General features: G+C 44.1%; 1 protein-coding gene across 3 annotated transcripts in view; it reads right to left on the bottom strand.

Annotated features, from left to right (window-relative positions):
- Positions 1–12061, bottom strand: part of TIAM2 (TIAM Rac1 associated GEF 2) — a 175703-nt gene extending 163642 nt beyond the window's left edge. For all 3 annotated transcript variants that reach the window (XM_082306988.1, XM_082306987.1, XM_082306989.1), the window contains exon 1: positions 11950–12061. The gene's annotated coding sequence lies outside the window, so the exon portion shown is untranslated. The remainder of the gene's footprint in view (positions 1–11949) is intronic.
- Positions 12062–21274: the final 9213 nt, after the last annotated feature.

Genomic DNA, 21274 nt, shown 5'->3' with positions numbered 1-21274 from the left:
CCTGAAGCACAAAATGGCTAGACACCAGAAAAAATGCTTATACCATTATATCTTTCTCCAAAAGCTCTCTTCAAGCCAGACCAAGGCAGCAGGGGAGATAAAGGAGCCCTGGGTTGCAGATGCAGAAGGGAGTGATTGCACTGGGTTCAAAAGCTTCACCTCTCCTAACCTTCCCGTGTGGAAACGCTGCTTCCTAGCAGCTTTATACTGACGATTCCTGAGTCTAGGAGTAGAGGGCTCAAAAAACAAGGTTTGATGAAGAAGGTGAACACTGTCCAGAAAAAGATGTCTTTTTGGTCTTTTGGACTTGGATGGCTGCCAAATCAGAAACTAACTGCTTCTTCCTCTTTTAATATTTCTATACAGTGAGGCAAGCTTTGCAAGGTAAAAAAAGAAAAAAAAAAATCAATTAACAAACTCAAAGAGAGGCGAGATACCAAATGATGCCAGTTTCCTTTCATCAAAGATGCAGATTCACAGGATATTCTATAGGTTATGATACCAACAGGTTCAAACTTGTTCTGAACAGATACAAGCAATCCCTGCCCACACTCAGAGATAACCAAAAGCCTTTTGAACACTTAGCATGGCTCTGGGCCAAACTAATAAACTCAGCTGAGCCGCAGGGACATCACCTTTAGCTCTGTGCCATTACCTTGGGCTCGGCACATGCTGGCACTGCTCAGTGCTTTGTGCTGGCTCAAAGCGTGGGCAGAGTTCATTCCTGGCTGCCTTCCCTGCAACACACAGAGGGAGCTGCCATCACCCTCACAGCTTTGTCTGGGCCATTCACACCCATTATCTGCATTATCAATCTAACAAAAAACATTTCAGGCCAGTTTTTGACTCAAGTGTCAATGTTTTGACAAGGAAACAAAGTTTTTCACCTGAAGTCGATGAAAGGTGTTGAAATGAGAGTCTAACTAAACTAATACACTTGACTTTAGCTTTGAATTAGACAGTTTTACAACAGCTTTTCTATTGAAAATTAGGAATTTACACATTTGCGTAAGACTTCTTAAACAAAACAGTGTTTTTATTGAAGTGTTTCTTTGGAAATACTTCCTCAAACCTCCGAAGAGCACGCCTGTTTAGTGGGTTGGGTGGAGGAGCAGAAGAGGGGACGATGAGACTTACACCGTGTTTACAGTGGGTAGAGCTGCCAGACTTTTCTCCAGCTTTAAGACTTACAGCCTTTGAAAGCCCTTGTGTCTGGTCTTTGACTCAAAAATGACATCTCTACAGACAGACAGAGGGGTATGGGACTGTAAAACCAAAGCATATTTTCTTAACACTGCTCCAGATATATCCTCTGCTAAACGTGTAACAGATGCATGTTCCTCATTAAAAATGTGTTGCTATACATTATGTCTTGGCTGTAGACAGATTCTGGCAAAGCCTGATACACTGTGGACATATAATTCATGTGTATAGTATGTGAACTCTGTACCCTGCTTCTCAACCTGCTGAGGTCCTGTTGTGGATCTCGGGCCATGGAAATGGGAGTGAAGGGAGAAAGCAGATAGACGTGGAGGATGAGCGTGAGGCTGATGCTGTAACTGAGAAAACAACAAAGCTTTTGGACATGCTTTTCCCAACGTCATCCCCAGGCACCCAGCTTTTATTCCCACGTGTGTCGTGAACTGGAAAAGCAACGCCAATTCCAGCTACCTTTCTTTGAGAGGAAAAAGAAATCATCACTTCATGGTGACCGTTTTGTTCCTTGAGTCATCTCTCACCTTTTGTTGAAATTTAACTTTTGGGTTCTTGGAAAGGTAGGTCCTAATGATGAATTACAATATTTTTTGGCTGATTGGTGCTTAAAACCAGCCCATGCTAAGCATAACTTCGTAATCCACAGGGAGACCCTCAGTTTTATTCCTTGCCTGGTATTCAGACTTCCATTTAATTACTGGTTACTTAGATTTATAGGCAGATTTGCTAAAAACAGTGACTCTCTGTGTGCAGACAATAACCTTTTGATGGGTATGGTAGTAAAACTGAAATTCCTATGTAAACAGGACCAAATTTTAAAAGTAACTGGTGTAGCTCTCTAATGAAATTGGCAGCACTGTGTGGGTACTTTGTCTTGGAGAATGCTAAATGGTGCATAGCCAGCATTTGCTCCATAAACTGTCAAACAAGAGAACCGCAACTGTTCGGTGATTTGTTTTTCTAATGTAGTTCCCTGCTATGGGAAATGTCTTTTCCATGACCAAATGTAGAAGCTGTCAAGATCCAAAAGAAATACAGGGGAGAAAGATGATGTCTAGAAGGTATCTCCCAACAGAGAAAAAAGGGAAAGGAAAACGTTTCTCGAAGACCCAGGTTTGGTAACATTATGAAAGAGCACAACGCTTAGGAAAGAATTACTTTAAGGATGTTATCACTAATTGTCAAGCATCAGTTATGCTACTAGAACACCCAAATCTTTCTTTTCCTTCATTAGACAGTGCTGATGATAATATTGTTGCGTACCTCAACAGAAAGGTCAGCCTCAAGCTGCGCCAGGGGAAGTTTAGGTTGGATATTAGGAAAAACTTCTTCACCGAAAGGGTAGTCAGGCATTGGAACAGGCTGCCCAGGGAATTGGTTGAGTCCCCGTCCCTGGAGGTATTTAAAAGATGGGTAGACGTGGTGCTTGAGGACACGGTTTAGTAGTGGACTTGGCAGCGATAGGTTAACGGTTGGACTCGATGATCTTGAGGGTCTTTTCCAACCTTAACGATTCTATGAAAGAGCAATACATAGCATGCATCTGGTAACTCTTTTGAGGGCCTTCTACTACTTTACAAAATGAAGCAGACTTCATCACCTTAGAAAGGCAGAAAATACTAACACCGACCTTTCATTACTGAAGAAACAAACACTCTGCAAGTAAGCGATATCTGAGCTACACCTCAATAAATAAAGCGGTACAGGAGCACTGGTCCCAAGTTTCCTATTTTGTTCTATATTCCCTTCATGATTTCATTGCGGTTTTAGGCTCATGGCAGTACCGCAGACAACAACAACAAAAATGTAGTTTTGCTCATAATAATAGAGGGTAGGTAAAAATCAATCTTTACTACTGATGAAAGGAAGTCCCTGATTCAGATTTTAAAACTAACTGACAGGGACTGACTTTATTTCAAATAGATGCTCTGGTGAAGTCTCTCAATAATGGAAAAAACAGCACAGCTCTCCTTTTTCCTACTTTTGTTTAGACCAGACAGAAAGAAAGAAAAAAAAATAAAACACAGATTTCATCATCTGAATCCAAACCTCATCTGACTTGGTCCTTAGGAAGACACATTGCATTTAAGTATTTGTGATGGCTATTAAGGGGTTGATGCTGGAGAAGTAATCGGATACACAGTATTTTTACTGGCGTTCAAGTGTCCACAATATTCAGCGAAATAATCAAGGCAACCCTGAGCAGACTGGAGGACTTCTCTGTGTGCTTAGGTACTTCCCAATGGTGCAATTGTAGCTGTTAATTAGGCCTTGCTGCTATCTGTTGCACACTTTCAAGTGGCTGATATGACAGTTAGTTGCCCACTACCCTACAATTTCCCCGCCTGCTGACAGCCTAGGAACCGGTTGTTCATAACAAGAACAAAGGTAGGACAGGACTACTGCCTGGAATTTGAGAGCTATTAGCAATAATACGCCAACTGCAACAAATCTGCTCAACAAGAAGGGAGCGTCAACACACATCAGTAGCCTACATCGCGACTGCCAAGAATCAAAGTTCACATCATTTTATGTTCCTGAAATGTCAACTCAATCGCAAATTTAAAAATAACAGTTTTATCACTTTGCCAGTTATAAGACAAATCTTAATAATCTTAGAAATGTTGTGTTGACCTTGACCTGGCTTGAGACAAGTAAGTCACAGATGCAGAGAAAACCAGAAGCCTACAGAGTAATTACAAAAAATAAAAATCACAGCCATGATATGACATGCTAAAACCCTGTTCAATCCCTATTACCAATTGCAATCTATATTATCCTTGGGGGATATTTCTAGATTAAGCTGCCTGCTAGTGGTGTCTTCTTTTATCTCATGTCCAATGCATTACTGGCATCATATAAATTGATAAACCTTACTGAGGGGAGAGTATTGTCTGTTGTGCAGATATTTCCCTTTATTGCTGTTAACTACTGGATTGTGATGCAACTTAAAAATTGTCCCCTAATTCAGAACTCCATGAGCCCAATGCACTTAGTTAAGGGAAAGTTTTCTTACTTTCAGCAACAAAAATGATACTCTCGCCAAATAAAAAATACCAAGGGAGGGGAAAAGTTCACAGCAAGACCGTGAACATGAGGTCATGAAAACCCAGACAAAGTGGGAGTTTTTAAAAAAAAAGTCAGCATGAGTAATTACACTATTTAAAAAAAAGAAAAAACAAAAAAACCAACTTATAATTATTTGTAACAGCTTTTCAGGTGCTATTTGTGCTTTGTGATAATGAACGAGCATAATAGCACTTAGCACCATTTAACATATTCCCATATACAAAGGATTTTATAGGTACAGTATGCCAAATGAGGACCACAGTTATGTGGATAAATAGCTACACTGAAATCACTGTTGTCAGGTGACACTGATTTATTTTGTTAGTGAAAATGAATCTCAAACAAGCAGCACCGTATCTGTCCCACCATCGCCTTCTGGCTTTAGCACCAGTACAACTGGAACTTCAAAGCTTGCATGCAAAAAGTGTGATGCAGTTAAATGAGCAAATGTATTTCTCCTACAGAAATAACTGACTGCTGTCATTTTTGAGAATCAAAGTGTTAGAAAAACTCACTGGACTTCTGGCAACAATATGCCTTCTTGCTTGCATGAGTACAGCAGGCTAGGAATTTCCTTCCCTTTTTTGGCACTTTCCTCAAAAGCTGATGCTGAGCTGAAGATAACATGGAGAATAAAAAGCAGGGGCAGGCATCTCCCATATCCCCTATACTTCCACCAGCCAGCTCAATACGACAGACAACTAGAGGGGACTACAGAGTCAGCTGATGCATTTGCTGGGTAACAGGAAACAAAAGCCCATGGAAGGGGAATCCCTTCGAATTGGATCCGATTACGCCTCCTGGTGAGCAGCGGGATGGAGGCGAACATCAGCCTGCACGCCTCTCGAATGGAAGAAACGCGAGGATCAAATTAATAAGACCCCTTGTACCACAATGAGATCGATTCTAGAAAGCTCACGTTCAGACCAAGTCAAACTCAACAGAGACATGTATTCATTGATGATTTCAACTTAATTAGTTCAGACTGAAATGCCTGAAACTAAGCAATGTTACGTACCTGAAAACTTGAATATCTTTAAGCAAATATTTTCCCCTTGAGATCTGATAAAGGGGAATATATACAAAATATTTTAGCTCAAATAAAACATTCCTGTTGGTTTAAAACCACAGAAAAAAAGTAAATTATTTTAACAGTTTCTTTTTTCAAACAAGGTGCCTTGCAGTCAGTTGGTAAAGCTTGAAAGCTTATAATTACTTAACAAGCTTTGTATTCCAAACAATGGTATCTTAATGGTTCAAGTTTCTCTTCTTTCTGCTGTCATATAAACAATGATCACACAAGTTAATTATAGGGAGTTAACACTGTCAAATATCACACACTAAAATTGCGATATAGTTCTATTAGGAATCATGACAATTATACACTAATTATTGGTACCACTACCATGTTAAAGTGTGATCTCTCTGTATCTACGGGCAGGTCACATCTATGGGCAGTCAAGATAAAATTTGCACCAACTGGCCAAAAGGAACGCTCTGTGGCAGGAGCACGGCAACACCAACATCAGGTCCAGAGCTGGGACGGGTCTTTCCACAGTAGACTGGTTTCTTGAACTAGAACAAGAGCTGAATGTCCTATTTTTATAGGGCTGCATTTAGTGTTTCCTTTTAAAAGCTATTTTATTAATATTGTGGTGCTTCACAAAGGAAACAAATTCCACATATGGTTAATGCACATAAACATGTCTCCTACCTCTGAAGAGATACAGTTTTTAACAGCATTTTCAAGTGACTAATATCAAAGCAAATCAGCAATTTAAACTTTACAGCATCAGCTGAAGAAGACATTTTGGCATGTAAGTATCCAAACTCTTCACAGTGTCCCTGCAGAACACGTCTATAACTCTCATTTTTATACTCGGAGAAGATGCACCCAGCCTTTCGAACGACGATGATGCAATCTAAATGATTTAATTAGAATAATATGCTCTAGTCCTTGGCCACTCTCTCGCTATAAAGTAGGAATTTCCTCTGGGCAGGCACTGCACACCCGCCAAGCTGTGACTGCTTTTCCCAGCTCCAAAAAATGTTGTCTTATTTCCCATTCCTGCGAGACACCACAAGGGTCTGGTAACTCCTTTGACGTGTTTCCTTTCTTCTCTAAGTCTAAATCCATCCTAACAGCACAAGGAAAACAGAAGCAGTTGTTACCATGGCACGGAGTTTAAAACACTAATAAGAGCTACTGAGAAGCATGCACGTTTGTACCACCTTCTGATTTACTTTTCGAATCAAAACTAGAAGTTCATTTCTTCTCCCAAGATACTTTTTCTTTTTTAATTAAGAGACTTAAAAATCTTAAGCTCTCTTTTCCTGGGGAAGGCATGGAAGAAAAAGACAAGATAGACGCTATTGCCACCCCAAATTTACCTCGAACCCTATACTTTGTAAAGATTGGTTTCTCTAAAACCCGATACTAGTAAAAAATTATTTTCTTTAATTACAGTAGAAAACTATTCCATATAACCTTTCCTCTACAGTGCTTAAATATTGAAAGCGACAAAGTTAAATTCAACTTAGTTCACTTCCAAAAAGCAGTAAGGAAGAAAAATAAGCAGCAAGAACCATTTTCCTGCTTGTGATTTTTATTAATGATTCAGAGAAATTAATTTCTTTACACACATGAGAAGAAGTTCCCGACTTGAGTGAGCAACAAACTTCTGCAACTGCCTTCAGTGGAGCCCCAATTAATACTCTCAAAGAGAACATTTGTCTTCTCCTTCCTAACTGGAGATAAGAAGTTCACTTCTAAACTGCATCCGAGAGACATTTGACTAAAACTATTTTCCTCCAGGCAAAAAGTAAACATCTATAAACATTTTATACTAACACTGCAAAGCAAAAAAACAGACTAAGCACTATTAACGTGCACTTTTTTTTTCCTTCATCGCATTTATAAGAAACAGGCAGTGATGCACACCACAAGGCTGGGATCTAATCAGACACAGCAAGGCCCTGTCTAGACAGGCAAAAGTTATCACATCAGTTAACATGGTTGAAGAACTCCACTAAGATGGAGGCCAGCAAGTACAAAACCACATTAGCAAATGACGCAGCACAACCAGGCGACAAGACAGGCAAGGGGCCTTCTGGTACCTTCAAAATCCAGGCTCTCCTCAGATCACTGGCACGCTGGCATGTCGCGGCAGGGCTCCTCCATCGCCGCCATGTTTGACAGACTACAGACACGTGAGCCGCGGGCGACTGCGCAAGCCCACGGCTCTCTGACCCAGCCACAGCCACAGCATCACACTGGGAAAAGGAGCTCGCAGGTGAGCAAAGAGGAGCCAGACTGCTGTTCCACGATGCTGTGCCCAGGCACAAGCTGACCCAGTCCCAGCAGCAAGGTACTGAGTGCCCACAAGAGAGAAGGCACTGTTTACTCAGCAGGCGAGCACCTGGTGAGGGTTTCATTCTCACCCTTCATCCCTTGGAAATGATATCACTTTTGTTTGCAGAGAAACACACTTCCCTAATGTTTGGGATGTAAGCACATATATCCTAGAAATAAGAAACCCTATACTAAAGAAGAAAGAAAGAAGAAAGAAAACCCAAACTAAACAAACTATGAAAGGAATGAAAAATTAAAGATGAGTGATAAGAATTACATCTAAAGCAAAGCAAACTTGCTTCCTTTGCTGTGATCTTCCCCATGACCTCAAAACTTTTAAGGCTTCTCAATATCACCTATTTGCTTTGCAAACTGCATATTACAGCATATTTGATTCAGTGGCAAATGTGATAAACCAAAAACACACGCAGTCTATTTATTACTCTTTTTCAAATAATTGATTTTAAAATAAACAAAGAAACAGAAAATTCTAAAGAGAGAAAGGGGGCAATAAGATCACCTAGGAAATCGTTATCTCAACGTCTATAGACAGGAGCACATCTAAATCCAGACACTCCAACATTTAATCATGGCCCACAAGAAACAGAAACAAAGCCCAGAAAAGTGCTCATATTTTAATTGCCACCGACAGTAAAACCTATTTTCAGATATGCTATCCCAAGCAACGAACTACAAGCTTTACAACTGCTATTAAAGGTCTCACAAACCATTTCTTGAAGAGGAGTAAGCATATACTTCTGCGGTTACACAATACGATACATACGCTTTTGGGAGGGGAGAGGAAGCTATAAACTATCCACAATCCACCAGGGAAAATCTTTCGTCTTTGAATCAAGAACAGGCTTCATAATAAATGCCTTCGCTATTGTATTATATAATCTCATTGGTAGCATTTGTCCAAACTTTTCCAGGGCATTACTTTGTGTCACTCCAATTTAGGTTGGGGGGGGGGGGGGGGGGGGGCGGAGAGAAAATCCCACAGAGAATTCGACAGTATATGCAGAAACAGTTGCCACTTTTCTATTCCATTTTATTATTATTATTGTTATTCCATTTTCAGAAGCAATGTACTTCACTTTGGCATTATCAGAATCTCAACTTTGGCTCTAAATGGTACGGCAACCCTGCCAATCTATAAGGGCGTTTCACCGCAGCATGAAGGATCCTTACTGATGTGCCTACGCACTATCAAATGCAAGGTCCGAGCTGAATTTGTCACTGCTAACGCGAGCAGACAGCGCAGGGAGAGCACTAGTGCACAGTCAGCAGGCAGGGCACCCACACCACCCGCTGCAGGCACCTCACTGAAGGCGGTTCGGTGAGGCCTTCAGCAGTGCTTGGTGGTAACGCCATCAGCTGAGCACGGAAAAGCTCAGATCTGGATAACAAATGCAGGTTTTGGAAGCACATCTGCTGTTAAAAACAAGCAAAAAAGAGCCCTTAACCAACTCACGGTCAACCCCATGAAGAGCTGCACCATGACACAAGAGGAAGAGTGCCCAAACGCCATAAATCAATACCGTCAAGCTCCGCATGCAAACATACGGCCTACCTCCCTTTTGTAGGCAACAAGTAATAAGAACTAATTATCATCAGTACTTGCAGCAAGAGTTATTACCTCCAGATAGTCAGAATACTTAGAGTAGGGATCTAACATGAGTCAGTGACTGCTCCGCAGGACCTGAGCACTAAATGAATACCTTTTGCCAGCTTTTCAAGGGACTGCAATAAGGGGAACGGAAGGAGCAACTGCACCATCAACTTAACATCATCTCAAACTGCACTGCTACTAAAAGGGGTGGTCTCACAGCACCCTCCATCTCTGGCCATGGATTTCCACCTCCTGTCTTGAGGCCACGCTATTACAGATTTTGAAACAGGAGCAGATCAGTCAGAATACTGATGGGTTTTTTCCACTTGTGAAAACTAATTTTCAGCCTGATCAGTGACCTGATCTGACTCACACCCACTAGAGCCAGCACAAGTGACATGCTGGGATGGTGTAAATCAGGAGGGAAAAGGCTGGATTCCCCATCTTCAGCTAGAACAAGGACTTTGCTGCCTTATGCCGGGAACCAGTTTCTACTTTTCAACCAGCTCCCGGATTAGGAAACACACACAGCTTATTTCACCCAGCGGATGAGCACCCGTTGCTGTCACAAGCCCATGTGATAATTACTTATTACTACAAGTGTCATGACAGCCTGTAAAACTTCTGGCTCGCCCTATGCATTAAGTACTAGACAGACACACTGCAAAGAACAGCAAAAACCTGTAAGAGCTTACAAAATCACGCTCTTTTTCAAAACCCTGCACTTGTACTGTGCTATCTACAGTGTTTACTGTTGTCCAAAGCAACAATTATGCAAACACTTGGGCACTTGCTTTCTGTTACAAACTACTCCATTGCGCTTAATGGATTAAATTTGCAAAGGCGCATTTTTACCCAGGGAGGGAAGGCTCCCGAGGCTACATGCAGAATCACTGGACAGGCTCCCAAGGGAGGCAAGGAAGGGGAGAGGCAGCTGGGAGCACCTACAGTCCCACTGCAGCTCCACAAGCAGTTTTGGCAGCTATATCAAGTTTTGCCAGCTTAAAAAAGCAGCCCTACCTTCCCCACACCCTCTTTCCTCTCCTCTTACCCCCCAGTGAACCAAATCATGGAAGTGATCCAGGTTAAAATTAAATCTGGTTTTTGCTTGGTGCCTAGATCCAGTTCACCGCAGGGCAGCATAAGCATTCATGCTGGTTATGAATGGGGAAAAGAGGCAGAGGTAGGCAGGGGCTGCCAGGGCAACCCCAGGTTATGCCAGCTTGAACCACCCAAAGTAAAACCATACCCCAACACTGTAGTTTCAGCCCTGCTACACTCATCTGATCACCACCGACAGTGGAGCGATAAGGGTGGGCCCCCTTCCTCCCACAATCTCCCTGCCCTCTCCCCATAGCACTGGGGCTCAGCAGCTCTCCCAGACCCTCCTCTGGGAAGCCAAAGCAGCAAAAAACTCCTGCAAAAAATGCTCGGTCCGTGTTATGTTTTTGTTACATTGGCTCCCGGAGCTGGCTTTCCACTGGGTCAGAGGAACTGGTGCAAGGGAGAGGGTGTGATGGGACCATAGCAGCTCATCCTAGCACAAAAGCATCCAAAGCAAGATGTCTGTATTTCCCCCAGCTATAGAGAGCAAGCCTCTCTGGGACCGGCCGATGCCTCCCACGGGGACCAATCACAGCAGTAAACCCAAATACACAGAGAAATATTTGTAGGATTCTGAGTTTCACTCATGCCAAAAACATAAAAGGACATTACTGTAAGTTAAGTTAGATAAAAAAAGGTCACACAAAGTACTGGTTTCCTTTCACATTCTTTGCATATACAAAGATCCCAACAGTTCCAGTGGGATTTTCTTGTATAGCTTTACTGAAAGTTGATTAAAGAAAATGACCATTAATCCCGCTGTTAACTTAAAACAAAACGTTAATTTCAGTGGGAGTTCTGGATGTGTAGGGAACCCAGCACAGCACCCTTGGATTCATACACACAGCTCTCTTGGAAAACAAGAGCCCTGCAGACGTATAAAAAGGCAAAATTTACTCCACATTATTAAAACTCAGTGCAAAAATGATCTTCAGCAAGCCATCTTCACCAGACCTAAAACTATTTCCACTCTTTTCCCTTTTCACCTCTTACTTTGAAAGCTCACCTTCCAGTCATCTTTAAACCGAGATCTGCAACAGCAAACCTTTTCATTTTGCTCAAATTTTGATCTGTGTTTTCTCAGGCTGCCGAGCCCTACGTTGCAACGACCGCCTCTGACGGAGTAAGGTTTCCCAGTAAATCCTCATTAAGCAGCCGGGCACAGGCACACGCCCGTGGCGGCTGCCAGCCCGGCTGCAGGGGCTCTGGAGGAGCCCCGGCGCCCCCCGGTCGCTGACGGGCACCGGCCGCAGCAGCCGGGGCGGGGAGAGCGCCCGGAGCCGGGGACCCGGCGGCCGCAGCCCCGCTCGCTGCCGGGCCGCCCCAGCGGCGCCTCCCCGGGCGGCTGGGGGGGCTCCCCGCGGACCCCTGCGCGGCCGCGGCTCTTTGTTCGGCGGCGCCGGGGGCCGGAGCGGCCGCGCCCCGCGGAGGCAGGCGGCGGCCAGACCCCGTCCCGCGGCCGCGGAGCCGCCCGCTCCCGGCCGCACAGGCGAACAGCAGAGGACAGGTTTCACCACACAGACAGACCGACAGAGAGACAGACAGACGGCAGCTCCCGCCAGGGGCTGGCTGGCAGCCGGCCGCCCCCCCACCTTACCTGTCCGCGGGTGCGGAGCGCCGCAGCCCCGAGGACTTTATCCGCGCCCTCCCCGGCGCGCCCGGCTCCCGGCGGAGAAGTTTCTGCCTCTACTTCGCTCCCCGCACCGGCGGCGGCCCTTCCCCCGCCCGCCCCTCCGTCCTTCCCTCCCTCCCTCCCTCCCGTCGGGGGCGGCGGCGGCCCGCAGCGCGGCCTGACCCCGCCCCGCCTCTCCGCCGGGCCGGGCCGGGCCGGGCGGGCACCGCGGGGCGCCCGCACGTCGGGGCCGAGCGGCGGGGGCTGCAGGGGCGGCCCGGGCAAGCAGCGAGGCTGCCGGGCTGGCAGAAGTGCCCGCCCTGGTAGTGCCCCGGGAAGGGCTGGGGGTGCTCACCTGTACCCGCCGGCTCCCTGCAAGGGCAGGCAAAGGGTGCAGGATCCGGGCGTTGCCGCCCCGTCCTCCGCCGTTTGCCAGAGCAAGGCCTCCTGTGTTTTAGTCCTCGTTTATTCACAAACTTACTGCAAGTTACCTACCCGGTTAATACAGCAGCAGGAGAAATTAAACCCGAGAGGAACCTCACACCTCTTGGGTGCTTCCCCACACAGGTTTGCAAGGGAAGAGACACCCCCCAGGAGAGCGCTTCCGAGAGGGGCTCCCCAGCAGAGGGGCTGCAAAGGGCTGGGGCAGCACAGCTGCAATTCTTGCGGCTGTTGAGGAAAGCTGGGGCCAGGCCGCTGCCCCTGCGCGGCCCAGCCGTGAGAGCAGAGAGGAGCAGGCACGCCATCTGCAATTACCTCCCGTGTTCACTTCTCCTGATGCATTTATTGCTATTATTGCACTGTGCAAGCACAGGTTGCTTGCATGTTATATTACATAATTAACTTTTGCTATGTTGGGAGCCCTGTCATTTTCTCCCCAGGGGAGATGGGAGCTTGGGGACAAGGGCTTTATTTTGGGATAATCAGTTGCGTTATTTTTTTTTCCTGAGGATTTTTGTTTGGTTTTGTTTACTGATCTTTGGTTTAAAATACACCTACTAAAAGTCGTATTTAACTGCTGTACTGTGCATCTGTGAGTTCTAATCCTACAATGAGACCTGACTGCTATTGCTCCTGCTCCAGATTGCTCACCCAGAATACGTTAACAGGAGAAATACAAGAGTGTAAAGGAACGATGCATTTCTCATCAAAAGACTAGATCAAAAAATGTTCATTGCACTGGGAAGCAGCGCGGTGAACGTTGTGGTGGTCCTTTGTTCCTCAGCTAGTTCATGCCCCAGCTGGCCCTTAGTTTTGCCTCCTCCCCAGGCAGGCTACACCCTATCTGCAGAGGGGGCCACTGCATCAGAGTGGCAAAACTGAGTGGAAGTGAATCTCTACAGGAGGCTGGAGCAAGAAGCAGAAGACATATGCTCATGGTAGGCTCAGCGCCTTAGACAATATACTACGTTAGTTGGATTTTTCTGCTGGCTTCATGCCTATAATTTCATTTCTGTAATTTAGTGAGAGATGGAGTCATCAGAATGATAGTCTGTCAGGAGAGAAGAGACTCTCCTGGCCAGCGAGTGCTTTCTGTCAGAAAAACCTACCTGTGCGTAGTAGGACGCCTGCAAGTGTATTGTCAGTGAGGGATACTGACAGCACTCCTGCCCTAGAAACTAGCTCAGCCAATTGTGATTATGACATTGCAATGAAGAAGTCTCTGCAGTGACTGGGAACTCTTTAAATATAAAGCACTAAACAGTTTTAAGACTAAAATGAGTGGCACCTCCCACTGGTGTGGTTTCTCCTGCTGATCTTGCAGAGAGCATTTAAGCAAGATGCACTGTCTAGAGAACTAGGAATATACCTGGTCATCATTACTGATGGAAGGAAGCAGAGGAACATTGCAAAACTGTTAGAGCATAAGCACTTTTCATTATGTGAAAAAAAAATAAAAGAAGTATCAGGCAAGTATCAGTCAAAAATCAGGCTCTTTCGTTGTGTTTAAGGTAATCATTCAGGAAAAAAAGGAGTAGACTTTCCAACATGGGATGGAAAGAGTCTGCTGAAGGTTACGCAGAGGAGCCATCTGCACCATGCTCTGGTTTAGCCAACGTCGCCATGGACAGGGGTCTCTGTTACATAATTAGGACATTTAATTTGGGATTGAGCTGTTCATCCTGTTCCAGATCACCTTCTCCTCCCTGGGGACAGTTTTTCTCCTTTATACGCCTGTAATTAGAGTATCACGTTGCTTACATGCAACAGCCCTCAATAAAGACTCTAGGGACAGACTTTCGGCTGGCGTCCATGGTGTCGGCTCTACGCACCCAGCAGGAGGTGGAGCAGAACACGGAGAGCTGTTGGAAACCATCAGTGGCAGTACTGCTAATATGGCGTATGAAAAAGTCATACAAAAAGTCATATGGAAGCCTTAAAAACGATTTTTTCTTCAAGAGCTAGCTCTTGAACTTTCAGGATCATGCCAGGGTTGTGTTTCCAATTTATTTTTCAAAGGCCTGAGAGCTACCTACCTGCTTTTAAAAAGAAATGGAAGCTTGAAATTGTCTCATATTCAAATGACCTCTGGAAGCAGGGATTTAAAAACAAACTAAATGTCGTAAGAAACACTAATACCTGTGGTGTTGGTAGCACCGGCAAAGTGGTGATGGAGGCATTAATGCCCCATTGAGCCCTATACCTTTGTTCTGCTGTAATAGATCATGTTTATAGTAAACTCATATTAGTAGTAAATCCAGTTTGCAGTGTACTCCAGGGAGGAAAATCTTTACATTTGCGAAGTGTTGAACCAGTTGCCTATCAGAAAAGACACAAGAAAGAGTCATACCAGAAACTTTCATCTGCTGTGACGAATACTTAAAGCTAGTATCACCATCAAATTCTACACACTGTTAATTTACTCTTAAGACCACCATTAAAATTCTTGAAAACATCACAAAATAGTACGTCCCTTGCAGACTCACATATTACGATGTTTTGCAGTCTCGGGCCCAGTCCTTACCTCATGACTCCCTCAAGCAAAACATCTATTGAAGTAAATGGGAATTTGATAGGAAAAAAGGTAGAGATGGGTCACAATCAAAATATGGATAGAAACACTCTGGTCTTTTAAGGCAGTTTGGTTCCTCATGTGGACCCCAAGTTTGCTGTTCAGAGCTTAATTCTCACATGAGATTACCAAGGGACTTCCGATGGGCCGGCAGCGTCCTGGCTAAGCAGGCTTTAGCGAACGCCATCTGTGGCTGTTCCTCATGCACACCGGGTTCCCAAGGTACACAGTAAAGTGCTGTTTTTGTAAGAATATTCAGTTCCCCCTTTGCCCCCTGTGTTCCTTGGTTTTCCCTCTCAAGGTGCCATTGTGTTAGATGTTTCTTCGATCTTAACCACTTTAATCCTCCTCCCTTTGGTTTATTGTGGAGCAGCATGTCTGACCGAGTCAGTGCTTGCATGGATTTTCTCTCTGTGGTTGGTGTTCCTGCTTGTCCTCCGAGTGTCTCTCTCTGTCTCTCCCTTTTAAGTAGTGAAATCCTTTATCTGTCCCCTCCTGACCTCCCTGCACGTCTGGCTTCTGGGCATCTGCTTTACTTTTGTTCTCTGCTCTCCAGCAGCCATCCTTGTCCCATCCGGGCATGGCGGCTGGTCATCATTTGGTCTGCCTCTGCCTGTTCCCATGGGGCCTTCTGGGACCCCCACATCCCCAGCACAAGGGGTACAGACTCTGGAGTTGGCCATTCCCTAAATTTCCACTCATAAACTCATGGTATTCTGCCAGTCAGGAGCCTGGGACTCCTTAAATATTTAGGATCCCTTCTATCCCACCTGCTCTTCTCGTCAAAAGAGTATGGAAGTGTGCAGACAGTTTCTAGCTCTATTACTGGAAAATTATATACATGATGCAAATCATCAGATGGCCAATGCTATATATCCTCTGCAAATACACTTTCTTTCAACATATTTAATGAAATACAGTCTCCAAGAATATTTGGCTGTAATTAACACAGAACACATTTTCACTGAGGGTAAATTAGTAAAGGTAAATTAAAGAATATGAAAATGTTTCTCTTCTACTCTTTACGTGCACATACATGCACACATACACACAAACACACTTAGGGAAAAATGCCTATCTCCGATATATAACCCAATCAACATTTTGGCTTCTGTGCCCCCTCTACTGGCCTTTATGCATCTGTATTAACAAAGCTACTTTAAAAAGTTGTATTGGAATTATTGATAATTGATTGATAAACAAAAATAGCCACACTAATAAAACTACTACAAAAGACAAGTAACTTTACCAACCAGGCAGAATTGTAATTTCAGAATTATTTGCTCCAAACATATATTCAGACTCAAAATATTTTTTAAATGTTAAGAAATGTCCAAAGCTGACAGAGCACTGTAAAAATTCCTAAGAAAAGGAGCATCTTCAAAACACAGATGTGTGTGGATGGGATGTTGTATTAATTCCTTTGTAATTTCCAATTTGTTGATGTAAAAACTTCCTCCTTTTTGTATTTTTCCCCATCAAAAACAATTACAAAAGCTTATTTATCACTCTCTGCATACTATATAGATACAAATATACACATATGTCAATATTTTGAGTTTACGCATTGAAACTTGTAAGAAAAAATGTGATTTCAAAAATAAGTTATGAAAAAGTCCAGAAAGATAAAATTAAATATTTGATACAAGCATAAATATATACAGAGGAAAACAGACGAAGACATAAAACTTAGATAACAGTTCCGTTAGAGCCACGCTCAGCATCTGGGAGACCTATACTGAATCCTGCACTGGTCTCATTGACATCAGTGGGACTGGGCTTTACCAGCCCGAAGCTTTCAGCAGGAAGGCAAAGCCATTCACAGCACATCCAAAACACAGAGGACCCACCAGTTCCAGTGCAGATGTGGAAAGGGGCCAGAGCTGACCTAGCTACGGGGCTGAGAGGCCTGGTGAGTAACATCTGCAGATCTTCTAAGCTATAAGAAGTCAAGCTGGGACAATTTGAGAGAAAAAAAGTAAAGATTGTCCCACTCACCCAGCAGTTTTGATTAATTACTAAAAGAGAAACTATGTATTGTTCAAACAGCTGAAGTACAATTTAATTCAAGATGTCACATGTAAAGAACTAAAGGTAACTGTCTTAAAAAAGATATAAAAACATGGAGCTGTTCTGCAGCTTTATCACTTTAAAAAAAGCTAGAATGGAAAGAGGAAGCTGATGGGCTCAAAGAGAAAATGAGCATCAAAGATCCAAGCTCCCTAAACCCTTCTTGTTCATGCCCCTGTGTGAGACTGACCTCCAGCAAAGCTCATGGCCATGGCATTATCCTCAGTGAGTATTTTCCACATGACTAGGTATCCGGGACTATATCACTGCAAGACAAAGACACTTCTTTGCATTGACAGTGCAAATGAAAGCAATGACATTGTGATCTTTAAAGTAATCAATACACGGGCTAATTTCTGCTGAACTTCATGTAAAATCTCTTGCGGTTGCTGCGAGCACAACCCCTCCTCCCCTGCACTCACCCTGCTGTGTGCGTGGTTTTGCTTACTGAAATTCTTCCTAAACTTTCACTTACTGAAATTTCTTACTGAAATTCTGAAATTATTGTATTTCAGAGCCCCTGGCTGTTAATGCATCCAAACAATACAAAACCAACATTTTTTTCCCTGTCCTTTAGCCATTGCACCAGCCAGGACAGTCAGGGGGCAATGCACAGCGAAGCGTGCATGGATGCTCTCAGGGACCTCCCCGCTGCACGACGCCCCAGCCGGCGTGCCCTCCCTCGGGCGGCAGAGGCTCGCCAAGCCTGTCAGGTCCTCCTTTCCTCAAACCCCTGTCGCCTGCACAGAAAACGCCCTGGCCAAAGTCTTCAACAAACCGGGGCTCCAAGGCCAATCCGGGATGCTAGCATTTTTCTGGCACGTCAAATCACCCCCAGAAGCCCTTGTCCGAAGCCTGTAAAGCCAATGCAGTTTTATATTGAATTAAATCAGATTCATCTGAAGCCCAAAGATGTGCATTTTCATTTTCAGAAATGACCATTATGTGAGTGCATCGTCTGGTGAAGGCTGTTTGCCCTGTTAGGCACCAATGGAGGGGGAAGATAAGGAAATGGCAGCCTCTGGAAAACACAAAGTCATGCCTAATTTCACAGTTTCCAAAAGCTCGACTTAAAAGCCGCCTGTGTGCAAGGCAAAGCCGGGCCCCTCAGCTCCTTAGAGACGCTAATTTCACTTTGAGATACCAATTTCACTTCGAGATACCAATTTCACTTCGAGATACCAAAACTTTGGGTTTTAGCACATACTTACATTCTCAAAACATTGATGGGGAGATGACTGGTGGGACTCCATATCAAAGTCTTTCTCAAGCTTTTATCACATTTCGACGTTATCATTTTTCAAGTCAGAAGTGGCAGAACTGCCAGGACTGCTGACACAACCCCTTTCTCCTAACCCAAAGGAGCCCAGCACTTCTGCTGGCACTGATACCATCACTGGTATGGAAGATACCACAGTCACAACATATCTTATCTTCCACGGCAGGGTGTTTACAGACTCTCCACTTGCCTTATTGTATTAGCACATGCCAACCTGCAAGGCAGCTCCTAAAAGGGACTGTGCTCTCCATCACTTCATTTAGGTGTCAGCATTTAGTTTATGTGCTGATTCTGGTCTTTCTTCTTCTCCTTCTATTGATTCCTGTTGTTACAGTGGGCAGTACATGAATCCAGTTCTCTGTGAATTCATTAGCCCCTTACTGCTAGGAAAAACAAAAGTGTAATCTCCCCTTTCTCCCTTGGTAGCAGCAGACATGACTCCAAATAGAATGAGGGGGAAGATTTATTATACAGTAAGATGATTTTTTTTATATACATTAACTTTATAAAACAAGCATGCTGTTTAAAGGAACTTTTGCATTTGTACTTTCTTCCTTGTAATTTCAGAGCTGTATTTGTTATCTGTAAAGAAAGCATATAAGTAAGGTCATATGACTAATGTTGCAGATTAGCTTTCCTTTGAGTCCTCAGTAGGTGCCAAAGCATATTTAACATCTTAGTTTAAAATGCATAATCAATGCTTTCTTAAAAATATCTTTCGTCATATAGACATGGCTTTGTAAACTGACTAGAACAAGTAAACTTCTTCATACAATCAATACTATGTGGCCCGAATTTTTGGCTTGAACTTTGAGACACTGTAAAAATGTACAATATCATCACTTGTTTCCATGGTTTTCATCCCCCCCTTCCTGTCTATCCCAGCATTCACAGTCATGGAAGAGCCAGGCAGTTGGTTTTTACATTGATTCACTACTGGTTCAAAAAAAGGGTGTGTTCTAATTAGGTTCCAGGTTTTAACAGACCGAAGCTCGTGCCTACATGTTGTCCTGAACCAAGATGTCTTCCAGAGTCCAGCCTTAAACTGTCAACATAAGCTTTGGTGCAGACACAGAGTTTCTTTGGAGGCCTCTTATCCAAGCACTGTCTCTGAACCTTATTCGTGCGTGAAACGCAAAGAAGTAGAAGTATCGTGCAAACTCTGACCGCTTGTACATGCAAAGTAGAAGGCTGTGTGCATCTCAAAAGCTAATGGTTACTTAGAAAAGTCCAAAAGAAAACCACCCTGGCCAGATACAGACATGGGTTGAGAGATATAAGACTGCATGTATCAAAGGACTTCTAGATACGCCACTCGTCCTAGCTGAACCTCGTGTGCATGACTGAACTTCTTCCTGTAACAAGAAAATTATGCTCTTGCTCTTTCCTATGTACTGTAGCATTTGGACTCATGGAGCTGCCCAGCAGTGACTTATTTCTTCTGTTTGCCAGCAGTTGCTCCAGAAGAGTGCTTGAGTAGAGAAAAGGGTCAGCATTACGTGTCTGAGAGGCAGGCTGGTATCCTTTTACATAATAAGCCTGTACCACTGAATCCCAGACCACAAGTTTCTGCAGCAGGCAGATTTTTCATAATTAAATCCTGATGAGGAACAGAGCCTTTAAAAGGGTTGTGCTAGTCTGTGCTGTTGCTTTGCAGGACAAGTCGACAATCGTGGAGCACAACAAGAAGGGTCTAGTTGTATGTGACCCATGAATCTGACTTTTACTGATTTACACCAGCCAATCCAGAATTAAGGCAGAGACACAATTTTCCTGGTCCTCCATTTTAGGTTCATGCTGTAGATGTCATTTTAAGCTTTTTGAGGGCTGGCAAAAGACAGACTGGCTGGTTTAGTTGTTTCCCTTCCTTCTTAGGGGTTTTATAGGGGTTTTCATCACCATGAAATCTGAGTACCTATTTCCTTTTTGATTTTCAGAGGAAAAGGGGGGCATGTGGATAATTCTGGTGGAAAGTTTGATGGAGTCCTTGCCAGCACAAGGACTTCCTAGAAGAAGGAGCTGGCGGGAGACGAGAGCTGACAGTAGGTTCAAAGAGGAGTGTTTGGTAGGAAACTAGGGGCAAGCTGGAAGCCACAGCCCATGCTGTAATTAGAGCACATCCTGAGCAGCAGCAGTGGATCACGCTGAGGACCACAAATGAAGGCCCTGTGAACATGGCGGAGATGACACTTCATGGCATTGACCACTTGCGTTAGGTGACGTTGTGATCCTTTTTTGCCCATCAGTCTCCACACGAAGGGGGTAGTTTTACATGGAGTGACTCACAACCCACACTTGCCAGCTAATTGCACCTTCGGCGTCTGAGTCAGGAGGAGGAGTCGGTCTGAGAGCAGTCCTCAAGAACTGAGGAGGGAAGGTACTGCTGGGTTGTCAGACACAGAGCTTTGGTAGGCAACTGCCTTTTATCTTCTCCTTATGTTGACTGAGCGTAATTTATCAGGTTTTTGTCTCCTTTGCTGTTCTAATCATTCATTAACTCATTTCTCTGTCAATTAGAAACCTTTGAATAACCAGGTTACAGGCATTGATTATCAGTTCATATTTATTTCTTCTTGGCTAGGTATTGTATTCTAGATTAAATTTATCTTCTGGTGTTTTGCTTCTCACATATTCATAGACAGCAAACGTATCCCTCCTCAGAGAGAAGGATTTGAAAGAATTTCCTCTGGGAGAAGTTAGTTTTTCTCCCCTTTCTGAAAAGATTAACATTGCCATGAAGGCACAGCTTGCTTGTCCTCCTGACACAGTAGAAATGAGCATTGCTACTATGCCTTTGACATTCCAGCAGAGCTACCCCAAGGGTGAGTGAGCATTGCAGACCACTTTGAGGGCTCCCTGGTGAGAAGGCAAGCTGCTCTCTGGTGCTGTGCTCCACCCAGGGCTTGGTGAGCACCAAGCACACCCAGAGGGACATGAGATAAGTACAA

This window comes from Platalea leucorodia, assembly GCF_965183815.1.
Source record: "Platalea leucorodia genome assembly, chromosome: 3".
Taxonomy (NCBI): domain Eukaryota; kingdom Metazoa; phylum Chordata; class Aves; order Pelecaniformes; family Threskiornithidae; genus Platalea; species Platalea leucorodia.
The sequence above is the reverse complement of the archived record's forward strand: the minus strand, read 5'-3'. Positions and strand labels throughout refer to the sequence as shown.